Genomic DNA, 16518 nt, shown 5'->3' on the forward strand with positions numbered 1-16518 from the left:
AAATTTCCTACTGGATATATTAAAATGTATATTGACCCACAAACCTGTAAATGGTTGAAAGTACTATTTGAGAGAAATCATTAACTCAGGTGTAGGAATATAGAACAACTACAAGATTATATTTGAGAAAGCAAGATCTGTAAAATATATTGTCATTGACAGTAAGTAAAAATAATGTGGACTCTTACAAAGAAATTTGAAATTTATCAGAGAAAGCTTTGCAGAGAAGTAAATTTTCACTATTCACTTCATCTTTATTTTCAAACACATTCATCTCCATTCAGAGATTAAGTGTTTTACACTTTAAAATTCAGCTTCATAACATTATAGTTTTTCAGTAATATTATTGATCATTCAGGTTCAGAACATATAAAACTCTTTAAAACAATGCTGTCCTAATGCTGCAGAACCCATTTGCCCAAAAAGCTTAGTAAATTCCCTGCAATCACTTCTAGGGCTTTATCTTTCTTTAAAAAGTTGTGTTTTCTCAAACTAGGGCCATTTCTACACAAGGTATGTCTCTTTCTATTAAGTGAATGCTGAATTGTGTATCTTTTTTGACTAGTGAGACTGAAGTCTTATTTTTCTTCTCTTTATCACAAAATGAAAAAATTGAATGCTAATATTTAGTCTTCAATTATATATGGGCATATGGTAGTGTAAGAATATATGCCAAATTATAGATGCAAAGCTCTCTGAATATGTTGTGTTGCTTAAATGATGTTTGGGACCTGATTCCTTCTCTGTTGAGAAAGAGAAAGGGTCACCTTATTCTACTTAAAGGCGCAGTTTTGTTTGGTTCTATGGTGGGAGAAGTGAGCCTTTGTTATCTGGGCATTCAAGTGAGAAAAGTTTAGATTACAGCAAGTAAGTGAAAAACCATACATGCCCTAATGAAGAATAGCAAATGAATTTCTCTGTAATTGTGGCTATCAGCAGGACAATATGGACAATGCTATCTCTACCATTTCAAGGACATTTAAATTATTGAGTTGATTAGAATATATTAAGAATTAGTAGCTAAAATATTTTTCTCACCTTCATTGTTTTTAACAGTTCAGACTTGACTGATTGTACTAATTAGACAAGAGAAACTCTATAGCAAAACTGAAAAACTTTCACGTCTATTACATATGTCCTTAAGATCACAAGAAGTTATATTTGCCTGTTTTCGTAAGTTGATGGTGTAGTTTTACAAAATAACCTGCAATAATAGAAAATAACCCAAATCCTGTGTGGTTTAGACTAGTAGCCAATTGATAACCACATACAACACAACACATACAGTATGGAAGTATGCATACAATAAGTACTACAGAAATTCAGAAGTGAGAGCTATCCCTAAGGAATGAAGAAATCTAAAAAGACACAGCAGAGATGGAACTTAGTACAAAGGGAGACAGAGCCTTTTCGACAGGCACTGGTTGGTCAGTGGAGAGGGGATGGATCCATAGTGTTTGAGAGTAAGCAAAGTAATGAGTAAAGTAATTGGTTTGGAATACAGGATTCATTTACATAAGTAAGAGAAGATGAGGTTGAAGGGGTACCTAGGAGACAATTGGAGGCTCCCTGCAGCTGCGGAGTTTGGACAACAGGGAGACATTTGTCTAACATATACATGTGTGCCTGCTACTTGAGAGATGTTGCAGTGGGTACTAGCTAGACATCCTGAAAAAAGATATTTGAGTTTGAAGAGTGTGAGGAAGATGAACTTCACTGGGAAATACAGAATAGATTACAATGAAGATGAGCCAGTTTAAGTAGTATTGGGACAGCCCAGGTAAAAAAAAAAAAAAAAAAAAAAGTTACACATATAGCATTGGACATGAACTGAAGCCAAAGCATGTAAGAAGTTTATGGGAAGACATTAGACTGAGTGGCTGATAATGTGGGAATAGAAACAAAGTTCAGCAGTTAAGCTTGTTGGCTCTGAGAAAGGATTATGCTTCAGGATTTAAAGAATATGCAATGCAGTTCAGATACTAACAAACCAAGTTAGGTCAAATTACACAGATTAAGGGCACAGACCCCACAAGACTGCCCTCACTTGAGACTCCAGTCACAGGTCTGGAGTTCCCAGGCCACCCATACTTGGGACCAACTGGCTATATTTTTTGAGGTTCTCACTACCCCCTTGAGTTTGAAAATTCACTAGAACAACTTACAGAGTTCAATAAATTATATCAATACTTCAGAAAATTCAGAATTACAGTTTTGTTAGAAAGGATGAAAATCAGGACCAACCAAATAAAGAAATGCATAGGGCAAGATCTGAGAGGCTTCCAAACTTGAATCACCCATGTCCCCAGAATGCGTCACCCATGTCCCCAGAATGCATCACCCACTTGGCACATCCATGTGTATCAACAACCAGAAAAGTGAACTGAGCTTCATTGTATTGAATTGTTGTTGGAGCTTCATTATGTAGGCATGACCGATTGATTCATTGGCCATAAAGTTGAACTCAAAATTCAACCTCCTTCTTCTTCTAAGCCAGAAGTCAGGCCAAGATCACAAGGCTCAAAGCCCCAACCCTGTAATCACATGATAGGACTTTCTGGCATGGCCACCACACATCCTTACTCATTTAATCAGCATAAACTATCTAGAGGCTCTCCATAAGTCATCTCATCAGCATAAACTCAGGTGTTTATGCTGATAAAACATAAATAACAAACATTCCTATCACATGGAAAATCCAAGGATTTCGAGGCTTCCACCCAAAGACCAGAGACAAAAACCAGCCAAATTCTTTATTACACAACAGAATGAATTTGAGGTAACATTAGCTCTTTCAGGTGGAAACTCCAGCAGGCAGGTGAAACTCCAAAAACAAACTGAAGAGAGAGAAAAATGAAGACTAGAGATGTGGCTTCAGCCACAAAGTAAAAGGTCACATGATATATAATTCATTGTTCATAGCTACTCAGCAAGGGCTGCAGTTGAGGGAAGAGTCCTTGACAAGACAGTATGCATAGGAAAAGCCACCCAAACGTGGACAGCATATTTTTTCTAAATAAAGTAACTTTTAGCCTGATACAAACTTCACCTTGAATATAAATAATTCTTTTTGCATCTCTTTTCTTAACCAAATGTCTAGAATATATATCTTTTATGAGCAGATAAAACAATCTCTATAAAAAGTATGATCTTAAAAAATTATGTAAATCCAAAGTTAACATAGCAGTGACTTAAATACTTCATTCTTGTTAGACAAATACAAAAGTAATGAGGTCAAAAATAATTAATGCTCCCTGTATTTTCTGCATTGCGGACCAGTGGAAACTTAGCTGTAATTTACCCTATTTGATGTGTTCTCATTTTAATTCCATGTCACAGAATACTGCAGTTCTCAGCTAACAATAGAAAACCAACCAGCTTACCCTCTGTACCGGCAACAATACCCACATATACCTACCTCTGAAGAGGATTTTATCCAAATTAAAAATATGATTTTTTATCTTGCTCTGCAACAGTGGCAAAATTAAAAACGATATAAAATATATATTTCTATTTAGGCTATTTTTTGTTTAACCTTTGAATGATCAGAGGTGGATTCCAGAAGGAATATGACTTCCTTTAAAGTATATCTATAAATAGAAAAGGAATACGTTGTACAATAAATTATAATTTATAATATATAATACAATATATTGGAATTTTGCTTCTCTATACTTCTGTAATAGATTATGGACATCTGACAAATATAGATGAACATTTCTGTTATTTCAAATTAATAAATGCAATATTATATCCATGTGTTCACATAATGAAAATGTATATGCATGCAAATTATTCACAGTTCCATGGTTAAGAGTTATTAGAAAGCTGTTTAAGAAATAAACCATTTCTACAACATATTAGAGTGCTTAGTTTTAATCACAGTGAGAACTTTCGTAGGCATTATCTGATGTGTCAGTCTGAATCCTGTGAGAAGCAGATTCCAAGACAGAATTAGATGTGTAAGTGATTTACTGGGAGAAATACCTGCAGAGTATAAAAAAGAGGAGCAGGAACAGGAAAAACCTCCAGTTTCTGATGCAAGTCTGACATCTGTGAAAGGAGAGAAGAAAAAAAGGGAGCTTGCGTAGGGTGAACAATACAATCCAAAAGCAAAGATGGGCTCTCAGCTGAGCGCTGTGTCAGGCAGGAATTGCCTGGCCCTAGTCGCTCTGCTGACCTCAGGCTGTTTATGGGCTAGGGACAGCCCAGGAGGAGCATGAACTTTACATGAACACTGTGATGCATCCAAAAATGTAGCAACTAGAGGTTATTTGCCAATCTATTCTTGCAGCAGATTATCTTGCCGGGGGTATCTGCGTGGTACACTTCCATGACCACCACAGTCCATCTCGAATGTCTCAGAGTCTCTGCACACGTTTTCAGGAAATATTCCCTCATTCCTGTGGGTCACGCTCCCTGAGAAAAATTCTGAAAGAGGAAGGTTTGGAGGACAAATTACAACCCCATCTCTGTAGTTAGTCCCAGAGGTCCTGTTAGTTTACCTGGTGTCATGACCCGGATACTCATTCCTGATAGGTCAGCCAGAGGTAATCATACTTTCTCAAACTAGGATTGCTGCACATGTCAATTAACCATTAAAATTGAACAAGAGAATCCCACAAAGCTTCGAAGTAAATCACCTGGATTCCACACGCATACCTCTATCCCCTTACGGTAAAAGCACACTTAACTCATTCGGGAGATCAGGTTCAATTTCTCCTGCCAGGATGATGACTTCTCTTCTCTCCTGCTGTCTTCTGGATACAAAGTTTAAAATGCCCAGGAGCAGCTCTATATTGTAGTTTAACAGGATCTCTGCTGTTTCCCGTGGCAAGAGTTTGCCCCTTTTGTAGACTAGGACCTCCAAATGGGTCATTAGGAGCAATGGCGGATGGTTAGGGTGCCATTTTTTCTCTAGCCCTTGGTTATTGGGCCCACACAGCCTTCCTATTTAGACCTCCGACTTAGTGCATATATTGTGTCCTAACGTATACCAACCCACCCTTGCCCAGCATTGCCATCAAGGTGGCACTCCAGCTGTGCCATAGAAGTGCCTTCCAGCATTATGGGATACAAGCTGCCTCTGGGTGTTGTGGTATGTGATTCAATCAGTAGCCCAATTTTGTACCGTATTTGTAATTAAGTAGTTCCTCTTGTTGTATATTATGTTACAGATTCCATGTCTGTGGATCAACCTTTTATTAGGCAAATGGTGCTGACTTAAGGTCTGTGGGAAGAAAACTCAAAGCCATAAGTATTACCCCTACTCATAATAAGAGTATTTCTATCCCTGTGAGTGTGATCTCCTGGTTCTTCAATAAGGGAACAATTTCAACGTAACTGAATTGTCAACAGGTGTCCACTTGGTGTTGTTGGAAGGTTGAACATTCAGAGGTGCCAACAGCTGGATCAGCCTCGGTTAAGTGGCCATAGGGCCAATGTATGGCCCCCATCTAGGCCACTGTGGCTAGGCTGTTCGTCTGCCCATCGTGCCATCTCTGGAGGGTCTATGAAAAAGGCTTTCTGAAGTCATTGGCCAAATCATTTTGTCTGCTTGGTTATTCAGGACTTCTGCTGTAACAGGCAACTTCTTGGCATTGACAGATGATACAAAATTCTTCAAACTTTGTACCCTCTCTCATATGTCTTTCTGCATACTTCTACCCCAGACCTCCTTGTCTTCAGTGTTCTAATCTTTTTCTTTTCCAGTGTTAGGCCATTGGCTTCTGGCCAAGAATTTGTATATGTTTTCACCTCATGACACTCTTCCTTTCCCACAGAGTAGATAACAAGGTGCCTAACTTGCAGCTCCACCCATTAGGAAAAGTTTCTCTCTCCACTGTGTTTTAAAGCCATCCCTGAATGTGACTGTAATGCAACCACTACCAATTTTCAGTTCACCCCCACATATCAAATTGACCTATTCATAAGCTAGACAGGCTATTTGCCCTTCTTCAGCTGGTCATAGGGGACAACCTCTATCAGGCCATATGTGCAAGCTGGAGCACAGGCACCGAAGCAATTGTAGTGGGTAACATGAACCCTAAAAGGGCTACCTGCTTATGTTTCACACTCCTGCCCTCTGGTTCTGCTCAGGCTCAATCCATGATGTATTATTTCCATCTTAAAATAAATGGAATGCTAATGGACCCATTCAACTTTATGATTTCTGGGTCCAACAGAATCCAGTTTATAATGAGTAATACTGAGTAGAAGGTCGCCTGTTACTCCATGGGCAAACAGTATGTCTCTATCAGAGCTCAGCAACACAGCAGGAGCTGTTTCTCAGAAGGCACATATTCTTCTACTGCAGATGGCTCCAGAACTCCGGAGACCTGTGTTATAATGTTCCCACTAGGGCTTATAAACACCACACTGCATACTTACCCACCACTGACATTTTCAATACTATAGGATTTACCACAGAACTAGAGGAACCTTTACAGTCTATTCTTGCTGCATTGTTACAGCATCCTTTCTCTTGGAACCCATATCTTTTATTCAATTGGCATTATACCAGAAAATTTGTTCGGATCCAGGAATTGAGCAAGGGATCATGACTTTTAATAAAAGCTACTGCCTTTAGACTCATGTTTCTTCACTTTTGCCTTCTTCTGTTTGTAGATGTAAAACAGTTCCTTCATTGACTGTCCATCTAATTTTATCCTAGAGATGCCAAAGAATCCCCCCATAATTTCTTGCAAGTCAAGTCCTCATGGCTGCCCTTCCAATCCTGCCAGTCATTATAATAACTGTAATCCCCTGGCTTCAGGCAATCAAACACCTCCAAACTGACTCTATTTCTTTAGGTCCCATTGTTCCCTTTGCCATTAACAAAGTCAGTTCAGCCCTGGCTTGCAGAGGAGAGCTACCACCGATGTTCTTCTTGGTGATGCAGATGCCCCTATCATATTCTCATTCTTGACCTTAATTAGTGGTGTGTATTCTGGGCTCTTCCATACAATATAATCCTGTTTGGTTTTCGGGTCTTACATAATACAGCCGTTCAAGCATGCTCACTTCCTGCTGGGGAAACTCAGGCATTTCCACTTCGTTTAGAAAGGACCCTCACTTTCTCCAGGCTTCTAATTGCCCCTCTAACACTGTGTTTGCATTATCCCCTATGGTCTTTGCTGTAGTGTTAAATCTTTCCAATAAAAGACACCCCAGTCGATGAAGACAGCTTTGCATATTCAGACTTACATTCTGGCTTACTTGATCAAGCAATCTCAAAATCGAATCTTTTTTTTTTTTAATTTTTTTTTTTTCAAAATCGAATCTTATTGGCACTCTCTTGAATTCATCTGGTACATGGTAACAAATGTTTGCAGTTCCTTCGGATATAATCTCTTTCCTCCATTGTCAGGTTCAGCGTGTTTCTAGCCAGGTTACACTGAGATTTAACGCTGTTGACCCAACAGCCAAAAAGGGGAGGTTAGGCAATTCCTGATGTTGCCTTACAGGGGAGAGAACTTCATAGTGGCCTCAAAGATAGGGGAAGCCCCTAATAGATGTGACCACCTTTGCAAGCAGTTAAGGTTTAAAGAAGTTTACCAAGCTACATTAGTTTTTATATCTATATAATAAATTACAACAAGCTTAGCGACTTAATGCACGTTTATTATCTTAAAGTTCCTGTAGGTCAAAAGTGTAGATCTTAGCTGGATCCTCTGCCCAAGTTCTCACAAGGCTACAATCAAAATGTTGCTGGGGAAAAACATCTACTTCCAAACTCATTCAGGCTGTGATGAATTACATTCTTCTGGCTGTATAACTGAGGTCAAAGCTTCTTACTAGCTCTATGGTGAAGCTTTTTTCAGGTGATAAAGAATACCTAAACTCTTTCTCATGGGATCCCCTCTGTAGTCAGTTCATTGATGGCTGTTTGCTTCTTCAAGGTTAGCAAGAGAAATTCTCTTTCCAATCTGTGAAAATGGAAGTCTTACATCTATGAAACATAGCCACAGCAGTGACATCTTACCACTTTTGCCATGTTCTGTTACGATTACAAGCAAGTCAGAGGTCCTACCCACACTAAAACAGAAGGAATTATATAAGAACATGGATCACTGGGGGTTACTTTAGACTGTGTTCACCACAAGTATAAAAATATTTCAGAGCATCCACCCAGATGTCCCATCCAATGTTTCAGTGGGCCAGATTTTCCCTTATTGGAACAGACCTCATTTGGCTGTGTATTTAAATGTCTCCGGAGCTCTTAATTGAGAGCTATTAACTGTGGGATCTTTAGCCTGCTACTCAGCTGTGTCAGCTCTTTCACTGAATGAGATAAGGGGCTCTTTCTACGCTACCAAAAAGTCCTCTGGTTTCACGTCTATCTATTAACTACTTGCTACCCACAATTAGTTTTCATTTCTAATTTTCCCTTTAAACCCACAATTAGTTTTCATTTCTAATTTTCCCTTTACAGGAGTCAATACAACTTAGTAATAAATGTACGACTCCATCATCCGTGTAGGCATTGTTCTTCCCTATATATTTCAAATGACTGGATTATTGTACTGGCAAGGGGATTCCCCTCCCCGGGATGGTTTTCTAGGTTATCAGTGGATGCCTTTTCAACAATTAGGCCTCCATCTTGTGCCAGGGATTATCTGTGCCCCACATTCTACTCAGGCTGGTGTCCTTCATGCCAGCTGGACAGTAAGCAATGTAGTCCCCAGCCCCCTCATACCGCATCCTTTCTCGAACTACTTCTATATTAACTGGGTCACTTTGAGTTCTTTGAGAAGCAGATTCCAAGGGAGAGGCAGATGTGCAAGAGAATTATTGGAGATACGTATTAGGGATAAAAGAGAGGGGTAGGAATAGGGAAGGAGACTTCAGATTGTAATGCAGTTCTAACATATGAATGGAGTGAGGCAAGGAAGGAAGAATGGCAGCGGGGCACGGTGACTCAGGCCTGTAATCCCAGCACTTTGGGAGGCCGAGGCGGGCGGATTACAAGGTCAGGAGGTCAGGAGATGGAGACCATCCTGGCTAACACGGTGAAACCCCGTCTCTACTAAAAATACAAAAAATTAGCCGGGCATGGTGGCGGGCACCTGTAGTCCCAGCTACTCGGGAGGCTGAGGCAGGAGAATGGCGTCAACCCGGGAGGCGGAGCTTGCAGTGAGCCGAGATCGCGCCACTGCACTCCAGCCTGGGTGACAGAGCGAGACTCCGTCTCAAAAGCAAACAAAAACAAAAACAAAAACAAAAAAAACAAGAAGAAGGAGAATGGGTAGTAGGAGCTTTAAATAATAATTTTAGCTTTCACTATGGAGAGCCCAAAGCAAAGACTGCCAATCAGCAAACTCCTGCATTGGGCAGGAGTAGCCCAGCTCTAAGTCCCTTCTGATTTCAGCTATCAGCTGGGAGTAGTCTAGATAAATAGTAGCCTCTAGGTGAATGCTGAGTGGGAAGGAGCAGCAGGTGGAGGCTCTTCCCAACTGCTCTCCTTGCAGCAGTTTTTCCTGAAGAAAGATCTAAGGGTCACAACTCCATGGCTACCATATTTCACTTAATCTCTGTAAATGTTCTTGTTTCCCTTTTGCAATGGTGAAATTTAACTTAGCAACACTGAGTAACTTCACAGAACAATACATCTTATAAGCTGCAGAAATAGAACTTTAATTCAAGTTAGTCTGGATCCAGAAGCCATGCTGACTCTCCAATAACACACTGTAATTACTAACTGAATACTCTCTGGCTCAACAAAGGCACTTTGGAAAGAATAGATACTGTTTTAAATACATAATATATAAATAAGTAAAATCTCAATTAAAAGAATAAATAATAATAATAATGAAATAGGCTCCTTGAGTCTATTTGCTTAAAGGGTCACTGGTAGATTAAATAAGAATTTTTTTAAAATGATTACCAAAGTCAGTGAAAAGGAATTAAGAAAGTGGAATTCAGCTTCTGAATGCTTATAGTTTTATTTTTTGATTCATTTTACATTACATATTCTTAAAATATAACTTTTAATTAAAAATGATTTAGGCAAATAAATACTACACACGGAGTTTTGAGGGGAAATAGCCAACAGCAATGAAAAAATTATTATATGGTAAGCATTTTTCTAAGTGATCCATAACTATATTTTTATCCTCATAACAACCCTTACATAAGTAATCGAAACATAAGATTAGAGACTGGAGGTCTTAATGCATAATAATAGACTTTGATTACAATTTAGACATTTTCTCATATGAAAAAGATACTTGTATATATATGTTTATAGAAGCACAATTCACAATTGCAAAGATGTGGGAACAATCTAAGTACCCATTGACTGAGTGGATAAAGAAAGTGTGATATATACATATCATTCTACTCAGCCATTAAAATACTACTCAGCCATTAAAAAAAAAAAATAGGCTGGGCTCGGTGACTCATGCCTGTAATCCCAGCACTTTGGGAGGCCGAGGCAGGTGGATCACCTGAGGTCAGGAGTTCAAGACCAGCCTGACCAACATGGAGAAACCCCGTCTCTACTAAAAATACAAAATTAACCAGGAGTGGTGGCGCATGCCTGTAATCCTAGCCACTTGAGAGGCTGAGGCAAGAGAATCACTTGAACCCAGGAGGCAGAGGTTGCTGTGAACTGAGATTGTGCCATTGCACTCCAGCCTGGGCAACAAGAATGAAACTCCATCTCAAAAAACAAACAAACAAACAAAAACAATGTGTTTCCAGTAACTTGGATGGAGCTAGAGGCCATTATTCTAAGTGAAATAACATAGGAATGGAAAACCAAAAGCTATACATTCTCACATATAAGTGGGAGCTAAGCTATGAGTATACGGAGGCACACAGAGTGATACAGTAGACTTTAGAGACTCAGAAGGGGGAGGGTGGGGAGGGATCTAGTGACAAAAAACTACATAATAGGTACAATGTACACTACTCGGGTGATGGATGTACTAAAATCTCAGAATTCACCACTATAAAATTCATCCATGTAACAAAAACCACTTGTATCCCAAAAGCTATTGAAAAAAAAGACTTTTTAATTAAACTTTTTTAATATTCAACTTCACTAAACTTAGCTCACTTACTCTTCAATACTATTTTTTAAAATGGCCTAGTTCCACAATGACAGGGAAAATGTTTTGTTCAATGTGCTACTGAGGAATATACCATAACTCAAAATAGGCAAAAACGTCTGCCCTCATAGAGCTTACATTCTAATAGGAAAATAACCAAAGAAACAGATAAATATAAATAAATAAGGCATTTGAGAAAGAGCAATACATGGGATATGTACAGATATCAGCAGATGTCCGCTAAAAGAGCTGCAACTGAAAGGCTAATTAACTTCCTTTGCAGGGACATGGATGGAGCTGGAGGCCATTATACTTAGCAAACTAACACAGGAACAGAAAACCAGATACTGTATGTTCTCACTTAGAAGTGGGAGCTAAATGATGAGAACACGTGTACACACAGAAAGGAATAATGCACACCGGGGCCTATCAGAGGGTGAAGGGTGGGAAGAGGGAGAGGAACAAGAAAAATAACTAATGGGTACGAGGTGTAATACCTGGGAGATGAATGAAATAATCTGTACAACAAACCCCCATGACACAATTATACTTATGTAACAAACCTACACTTGCATCCCTGAACTTAAAATAGAAGTTAAAATAAATAGACAAATACATAAATAAGTAAAGGCCAGTAATCGTCTAACAGGAAAATGTAATGTGAAAATTAAAATATGTTTAAAATGTCTTTAAAAACCATCCTTTAAAATCAATTAAAAAATTGGTCATGTCATGCATGAGGCCTAAAGAATGTTCCATGTATAGTGGTACGCTGAATTCTGGAACTTCTAGGTAACTAGATCATCATGAAAAGACAGCCATTTCCCAAGGACACAGTCCTTGGTACAGAATTAGACTCAAATAGTGCCCCATAAATGGTAGAGTCTCTATTTGTTGATTAATTGATTCAGGCATCCAGACTGATTTGCCTTCAAAAGTGTTATCGTTGCTAGAAAACAACAACAAAAACATTGCTTATTATTTTGACTTTCTGTTTAGGTTCAGGTTCCTTCTATATTTTAAAAATTTGTATCAATGTGGAAAACAATGCAAAGATAGACTAAAGAAATAAATGGCAGATCATTCTAAAATGGTGCAAATTTTCTTGGAAAAATAGCAATTTGGGGAAAAAATGATTTATTGCTTTAAAAAATTTTTAATGTTACATAGTCTTCTTGAAAATCCAAAGGTTAAGTAAAACTTGATGAAATTCTCTAATTATTTCTAGGGAATATGTAGAAATTAATTACCTAGTGTCTAGACATAGGCAAATACTTCTTTACACAAATTCAATTTTATTTGTGCTTTTATAAGCTATTAGCATTCATTTGGACACAATTTTTTGTTAAATTACTTTACTTAATGAGGTATGCTATGAACATGCTATTGCTGACATTAGATACTCAAAATAGATAAAAAATCAGAGTCTTGTTCAGTTAATAAGCTTTCAGAATAAAATGAATTAACATTCTTCTTAATTTGTATTTTAATATTTAATTCTAATCACATACCCTCACTGCCTAACATGTCAAAATAAATCTGGTGTACAAGATATTAGAATGTTATAAAGCACTGCTAAAACAAAATAATCTCATCATTATTTTAATAATAGGTATAGTACTTTAGAAAGAAGATAATCAAAATAAGATGATAACTAGGACAATGAGACTGATAATCTAGATCAAAGCATAGTCATCCTTCAAAATCAATACCCAGAATGCATGCAGACAGCCACACCGATCATTTAAAAGCCTAAAATGAAAAGATTTTTTATGAATCAGTCTTTAAATTCTAGGTGGAGAGACCTACAGAGACAGAACAGTTTAAAATGTGATATGGAACTAGTTTAATGCTTCTAAATTTAAGGTAAAAGCCAACAATTACATATATCCAACTAGATCAGTTATATTTTTAAATCCCAATAGTCCAATTATGTCTGGTGAAAATACTTAATTGCTTTGCATCTGCATCTACATCCTCATTTCTCTTGTTCTGAAAGTGGCCTCAACTGGAACTTGGTTTTATTTGTGATCTCATTCCAATGTTCCACATACAGAAAAAAGAAAAACAAGTACTAAATAAAATAAGTTGTCCCTGAGAATTAAAATAGTCATCTTAACTGATGGTTTTAGCAAGTTCAGATATAATCTTCCAAATGAGGATTTTCTTGAATATTTTCAAATTTTCTCCACTTAAACTGGGAAGTCAGGGAGGAATGCTGAACTGGAGAATGCAGGGAACTGGGTCTATTGCATGCTTTGTATTAACCAGTTAAATGGACTTTGCAAGCCTCTTGACCCCTTTGAGTCTTAGTCTTCTCATTAATACACTTCTCAAAAGCGTTGTTGGGTCAAGCAAAAAGAAATAAAGTAACAGGTGACACTACATATTCAACAATGTAAGTTTATCATTCATATTTGACCTTTGAAGATGCCAAGAATCTATCCTAATCGATCAAATTAATTAAATCACTTGATCAACTACAAATATCATAAAAATGTTTTATGCTATGAACGGCTTAGAAAGCAATAGCTCTCTCTCTCTCTCTCTCTCTCTCTCTCTATATATATATATATATATATATGTATGTATATATGTATTCTTTCATTGTAAAACTAAAATTGTGTTATAACATTCTTAGCATAGGGTCATCCCATCTCATTTTTTCAGCTAACCACTGTCCAATAATTTTTCCCTCAACTCCACACATATAGTCATTGAGGACACGAGTAACTATTGCACTAATGTTATAGTGTAATTATATGCCCTAGTCTTCCAGAAAGGCCTTCAAATGGGGGAGGCTAACAGTGTATTTTAAAACAAATAGGAATTTTGGTTATACTTTTGAGCCACCAACATTTTACACCCAAACTCTCATTCTCACTCTGTCCATTCAATGATGCTGCTAGTTCAGGAGACACAGGAACATAAACGTTTGTCTATAACAAGTTCCCTTCAGAAAGGAAATGCCATTTTGAGACAGAACTATAATCTGTCTAACTCAGGATTCTGTCTTTTAACAGAAATAGTGACATTTTGAAGAAAAAATGACTGGTATCATTTATAATATACTTGGAACAGCCCTAATATCCTTTTCCTAGACTTTTATGGACTGGTCAACTTTGAATTTATCCGACCGATATTACAAATGCCTTTAAAGATAGAACAACAAAGCTAAGCAGACTTGGGCCATATCTCTAATTTTTCCTCTGGTAGGTAATGCATGTAAGATGTAGGTTGAGTATTGCTTATCCAAAATGCTTGACCCAGAAGTGTTTTGGATGACACTTTTTTCTTCAGAGTTTTGAATATTTTGCACTTGAGCATTCCTAGTCTGAAAATTCAAAATCCAAAATGTTTCAATGAGCATGTCTTTTGAAAGTCATGTTGGCACTCAAAATGTTCCAAATTTTGGAGCACTTTCGATTTTACCTTTTCAAATTAGGGATATGCAACCTGTACCATTCATCAATAACATCAAGGAATTCAAGTATTTCCAAGGAAAAAGAGGAGGTTAGCTGATTTTACGGAGGAGAGTGGACAGAGTATAAAAAAGAAATACTACTACTACTTGTTTCTTCAATTATTTTTAGTTCTGATTTTTTGTATCGTTAAATTGTGACCTATATCCACTCACAACAGCGCAAGTAAAGTGAGCAAAGAACGGAAAAGTTTCAGCACTTTGCTAAGTAGAGTTGGCCAAATAATAATACTTATTTAATTCTTACAAAGAGCCAGGCACTATTTTAAGAGCATTATCTGTAGTAATTCATTTCTTCTTCTTCTTCTTTTTGTTTTTCTTTGGAGATGGAGTCTTGCTCCATCACCCAGGCTGGAGGGCAGTGGTGTGATCTCGGCTCACTGCAACATCCACCTCCTGGATTCAAGTGATTCTCCTGCCTCAGCCTCCCGAGTAACTGGGATTACAGCCGTGCACCACGACACCTGGCTAATTTTTGTATTTTTAGTAGAAAAGGGGTTTCAACATGTTGGCCAGGCTGGTCTCAAACTTGTGACCTCAGGTGATCCATCCACTTCGGCCTCCCAACGTGCTGGGATTACAGGCATGAGTCACCATGCCCAGCCTGCAGTAACTCATTTAATCTTGATATTGAATGTGTGAAATATATTATGATGAATTTTATTCCTATTTTGAAGATGAAAAAACTGCAGTTCCTTGAGGTTCATTTGCTTAAGTCATAGAGCTCTTATGTCACAGGGCTAAGAGCCAAACCAAGGTCATACCACGTTCAGAGCCTGCGCTCTTAATATGGATGAAAAATTCCCAGTTCACAATTTTTAAATAAAATACAGCAAAAACTTCCCGTACTCTATGAAAAAAGTAAAAGAATCTGTTGTTCCTGATGATGCCTGTATCTAGAATAAAAATGTCAGTGGACTAACTGAACTCCATCTCACCATTCCTTTTATCTGGATGTAGACCAGAATGTCATTAATGGTCAAGATAATTTAATTAAGTCCCATCCTGAAAGACGGAACAGAAAATCACTGAACATATAAAACTACTGTTATACAGACAAAACCATTCAATTTAATCAGAGGAAATAAAGATAAAATTATATTATTCTGTAGTGAATTGAAGTTGTCACACTAGGAAATCTTTGGAAGTATTGTTATCCCTAGCAAAGGATTTTTTAAAAAAAAATGTTAGCAGATTGTAGATCCATCATGGCAGGTGAACTGATAGCTGAGTCAGCATGACTATTTATGTTATTACCAGAATGCATGTGATACCTTTCTGATTCCTGCCCATCATACCCATAATTGGGAGATTATAGGAAGGAGAGTAAGGCCACAACATGTTTAGTAGACAAACCCAGCAGACTAGCTTCAAATCTTGACTTTATTACTTAATATGTGACTATAAGTAGTGAGGTTCTCACCATTTGGAAACCTCATTCTCTCAAGTTCAAAATGAAGCTATTGGTGCTGTTAAAGAAGCGAACAAAATAATGTGCTTTAAAGTATCAAGCACCATTTCTGGGTTAAAATACTTTTGACTTCAATCAAAATAAATTGAACTATAAATTGTCTTTATTATTTTTGGTCCAGAGGATGATTTAGCCATGCAGTAGGCCAGTTAATCTAGGAAACAGAGAGGTGGCCAGAAAATATCATCTGGTAAACTACTTGAGTACAAATGACCCAATGTTGCTGTTGTTTATTTATTTGTAGGCTCAAGGGAAGAGTTTATACTACAGATTGCGTAGAATGCCAAACATCCCCTGGTTACAATTGGTAGTATGAACAGTAACAGCTTTCCTCTAATTCTTTGAGACACAAATTTGCATTATCCAGTAGAATTAATACCCAGAATCAAGAAATATCTTTATTTAAAGTTATATACACTAAAAAAGTCACTGACAGCTTCTTATAGCCAAATAAAGCAAGATTGTAATGACTGCAGAAAGATAATAGTAGGGAGTGGGTATAGGAAAAAAAG

The sequence above is a fragment of the Piliocolobus tephrosceles genome, chromosome 5, assembly GCF_002776525.5.
Source record: "Piliocolobus tephrosceles isolate RC106 chromosome 5, ASM277652v3, whole genome shotgun sequence".
Taxonomy (NCBI): Eukaryota; Metazoa; Chordata; class Mammalia; order Primates; family Cercopithecidae; genus Piliocolobus; species Piliocolobus tephrosceles.